The sequence below is a fragment of the Galeopterus variegatus genome, unplaced genomic scaffold (genome assembly GCF_000696425.1).
Source record: "Galeopterus variegatus unplaced genomic scaffold, G_variegatus-3.0.2 Scaffold1321, whole genome shotgun sequence".
NCBI lineage: Eukaryota > Metazoa > Chordata > Mammalia > Dermoptera > Cynocephalidae > Galeopterus > Galeopterus variegatus.
Genome location: NW_007727432.1, coordinates 67,718 through 72,316, shown reverse-complemented (window position 1 = coordinate 72,316; position 4,599 = coordinate 67,718). Strand labels below are relative to the sequence as shown.

General features: G+C 52.3%; 1 pseudogene; it reads right to left on the bottom strand.

Annotated features, from left to right (window-relative positions):
- Positions 1–580: 580 nt before the first annotated feature.
- Positions 581–4,430, bottom strand: LOC103593308 (annotated as a pseudogene).
- Positions 4,431–4,599: the final 169 nt, after the last annotated feature.

The window sequence follows — 4,599 nt, the reverse complement described above, 5'->3', positions numbered from 1 at the left end:
TACTGTAATAGCACTTTTAAAATTTTAGATATAATTATGATTTTTAAAACAGATTAAAGGAATATATTTTGTACATATAGGTCTCTCTCTCTCTCTCTCTCTCTCTGTGTGTGTGTGTGTGCGTGTATGTATATTTGTGGAACCAGAAAAATGTATTATCTGTGGAAACACAGGAAAATATCTTGAAACACGTACCAATCTCTTAACTTTGGTAAACTCTGGAATTAAGTTTAGTGTTGGAATTGAAAGTGAAGAGAAGCTTCTGTACCCACTTTCTATATCTGAAATTTGTTTAAGTGAGATAATAGTTTTTCTTTTCAATTTTATTTATATTTACTTTTGTGGGGTACAGTGCATTGTTTCAATACATGCATATACTGTACAATGATTCACTTAGGGCAGATAGCATAGTTTTGTACTTGTTAGTCCATCTACTTCTTCTTTCTCCCATCCCCCTCCCCCCACCTCTGGTAACCATTATTCTACTCTCTACTTCTATGAGAACCATTTTTTTTCCTTTTATTTATAAAATAAGAGCCTTTTATTTCCCATGGTCCACATGGCAGGTGGAGGACACCACGGCACCTCCCGGACTACACACACTGTAAAGCCTCCAGTCACACCTGAGGGGACAGTGAGTGACTGTCCTGGTCCTGAGAGGCCTGGGGTTGGCTCTGAGCATCTTGGGCACCATCGTCCTCTGGGGCTGGGCCCAGTGATTGTGTCTCTAGGTTAACCAACAAAGGCTCGCTGGCACACTCTTCTATTCCGTTCTCTCTAGTATCCATGGACACCTCCTCCCTGGAACCCTCCTCTGGCTCTGTTGCTTCCACTGCCACCTCTGCTCCCTCCTCCTCCTCCTCCTCCTCCTCCTCCTCCTCCTCCTCCTGTTCTCTCACCTTGTGGACGATGAAGAGGTGGCGTCTAAGGGAACTGGCAGAGACGTAGCATAAGCCACAGAGGTGACACTGTGCTGTAGAGCTGCTCATCTGGTGCTGGGGCATGTGGCTCTGAAACTTGAGCTCTGAGTCTGTGGCAAAGCTACATTTTGCAAAATGAAAAAGGGGCTTGTGCCTTTTGTTGGAAGAGACAGTTGCACCATTGCTGGTGTCTGGAGCATCCCCTGCTATGCTGACTGGTCTTTTCAGATGGTTCACTTGAGGGGAATGTCCAGCTGGGGGTCTGACTTTGGACGTCTGGCTCAGATCAGGGTTTCTGATACCAGGCAGAAAGCTGATGTGGCTCTCCAGGAGGCAGGGCTGAGGAAGGCTGGGGCTGTCCTCTGTGCCATACCTGCAAGCATAGACCTTCTTTACTGTGTCATGATTGTCGGAGATGTGTTTGCGCAGGCTGTTGGGGGTGTGGAAGGACTGTTCACACTGCTGACATGGGTACCGCTTCAGTGTCCGACCATGGCTCTTTTTCATGTGGGATACATAGCTCTCCCAATCAGGAACCCACTCCTGGCACTCCTGGCAGGTCCAGCCAGCGTCCCTCAGTCGGGGTCTGGCGTCAGCTCTGCAATGGGCTTCAGGCCTGCCCCAGCGGCCAGAGGGCAGAGAGCTGCCCCGAGCAGCCACACTAGTGGCTGGGGGCTCAGTGGGAATTTGAGAGTCAGAGTAACTTGAGGATGTGTCTGCTGAAGACTGGAGGCTTGACAGCCCATCCACATTTTGGGGAACATTGTGGGTGCTCTTGAAATGTTGCATCAGCTCCGGCTTCTGCTCGAACAAGAGTGGGCACTCAGGGCACTTGAAGATGCCCACCTGCACCTGCACCTTGCTGACATTCTGGCAAAAATGCTGCTGAATGTGCTTCTTCTTGTTGAAGACCATTTCACAGGAGCACTTATAAATGAGCTGAGAAGGTCTACGGGGCTGTTTGGGGTGCTGGGTGGTGCTGTGGTCTGCGGTGCTGCTGGCAGTCTCGAACACCTTGGGACAGAATGCACATTTGTGGAAAACCTGGCAGTGTTGCTCCTGGATGTGACTTTTCAGTAAGGCCAAGGTCAGGTGGATGACACCACAGTGAATGCACCTGTAGCCCACCTTGCGGGCATAGTGCAGGCAATTCTCCTTTACATGGGTCTGGAAGTAGGCAGAGTAACAGAGGACCCCACACTCTGGGCAGCAGTAGGGGGACTTGTGTGCATGAATCCGCTGGTGGGCACAGAAACTGCACTGGTTGGGCAGCAGCATCTGGCATACCTGGCAAGTCAGTCCCTCGGTTTCCTCCATTGTCCTCTGGAAATGAGCAGCCATGAACACATAGTCCTGCATCTGCTCGTGACATTCAAGACACTTGACTGTGTACCTGATGAGCCTCACAGGGTCTACGTAGAGCGGCAAGGCTGGAGGAGGGAGGCTGGCACGGCCTGAAGTGAGGCTATGTTTGGGGAAGGATGAGGGAGCCAGGATTGCTGGTGTCATGGAGTTCGCAGGGGCCGACCCGAACATCTGGTCATTAGAGATGGGTTTCACGAGCAGCTGAGAACACTGCATGACCTGTCCCTTGCTCTTGTGGTTGCGGGCATGCTGGAGCAGGCTGCACTTATTAAAGAAGAGCAGTGTCTTGGAGCACAGTGTGCACGGCACCTCTATGTGGATGCTCCGCCGGCCATAGTGCTGTTTCAGGCTCTTCTCTAAAGCAAACGCGTCTCCACACTCCAAGCAACAGTACCCACTGGCCGGCACATGGACCCTGCTGTCTGCAGGTGGGCTGAGATTTGGCACATAGAGGGGCACGGGGTTAGAGCTGTGGAGGACCTTGTTGAGGACCTCCTTAATCAGCGAGGAGTCCTTTATCACCTGGTGGACCAGGGGCACCGACATTTGCATAAACTGTGCCTGACTCTGTCTCTGTGCCAAGGACTTGGCTGTCACTGACGTGGCGATGCTGTGGGGGACCAGATTCAGGTTGGCCAGGTGCACCACTTTGGGCAGGAGGTTGGCAGTGGCCAGGGTGGATGCCTGAAGTGCTGTGCTCTGTTGCTTTTTGCCCGTCTGTGAGCCTAAGGCAGGTCCCTTTGGAACGGGCAGCCCAGAACTGCAGCAGGAAGATGAAGAGTCACTGGCCTTTATCATGCTCTCATCCTCTTTCCTGTCCCCCTGGGGGCTCCCTAAATTTGTGCCTGCCTGAGGAAAGTGCTCCTCCACAGGCATCTCCTCCCCTGGCACCTTACTTGGGGCCTCAGCAATGGTGCTCCCTAGAGGTGACCCAACAGGGTACTTACTTGAATCATCAGGGTCTGGCAAGATCCTTGTGATGATCCGTTTGATTTTCCCCGATGATGTCTTAATGGTTTTGATCCTGACTTTGGGAATTGCTGGTGGGGAGCTGGCAGCCATGGAAGGGGAGTCTTTGCTGTTGCTGTCACTGCAGATGCTCTGAGGGCTGTCCGATGGCTTAATACTTTTTCTAGTGGCCTCCAGAGGGTTCCGGGGACTCTTTGGTGGCTTAGGCACTTTGGGACTGCCTTTAGAACTCTCTTTAGTGGGCCCTGAGGAATTCTTTGTGTGGCCAGGCTGATCCTCCTTGGTGACACTGGCTGCTCTTTTGGCCTGAGGGGCCACTAAGGCTGCAACATAAGAGGACAGTTTGGAATGAGCTGGCTTAAAATGCTGCCTAGGGGGCACTGATGAGCTGGTACCAAGTTCACAGACAGGCCCCTTGGGTTGTCTATTGCCAGGGCCACTGTTGAGCTCCAAAGCTTCCCCAAAGAATCGACTGGCATCCAGCTCTTTGTGAGGCTCCACTGCCTTCTGCTCACCTCGATCGTGCTCTTCCTGGCTTGCCAAGGGTAGGGGTTCTGGCTTGGGTTCTTTCTTACAAAATTGATTGAACACATGCATCTCCGGGACTGGAAAGTTAGCCGGAGACTCTAGAACTGGGTCACCCACAGCCCTGCACCCAGAAGGGGGTGGGAAATAATCGTCAGGGGGCTTGAGCTTTATCCCAAACCTGTTATCTTTGATGGGATACTCAGGTTCTGGGCTGGAGACTGGACTGACCTGGTTGAAGGTGGGTAATGGCTCTGACTTGGGAAGCTCCAGCTTGCCACGGAAACTCCTAGCACTGTTTCCATTCATGAAAGTGGAATCAGACTTCCCACCGGTGTGACGATCTGGAGGTAGGTCTGAGCCCCGTAATTCACTGGGTAGGAGACTGGGAACAATGTGGTCTTTTTCCGCTTCAAACAACTCCTGGTGGCTGGTGTTCTTGACAATGACATTCACGGCTGGCAGTTCTGGGGCTGATCCTGAGTGAGACAAGGACACGCTCTCATCCGTACACACGCGTGGAGGTTTGAGGGGACTCTCCTTTCCCTCGCTGGGCGTCTGGATGGCCTCCTTGGCATCAAAGCCGGTGGGGTCTGGGATGTCAAAGGCAGCCAGAAGGTCGTCAAAATCCGGGGTTTTCATATCCCCCATGGCTGGATTCTGGCAAGGGCTTAGTGAGGTTCTCAAAACAAAGCTGTGGTGAGCGTTGCTGGGGAGTAGAGCTGCGGAGAAAATAAAAACTTCTACCCAGGCACACGGTCTAGTGTCCAAACTCCACCTGGCGGCGGCAGCTGCTGCAAGCCCCAGGCTCGGCCGCACG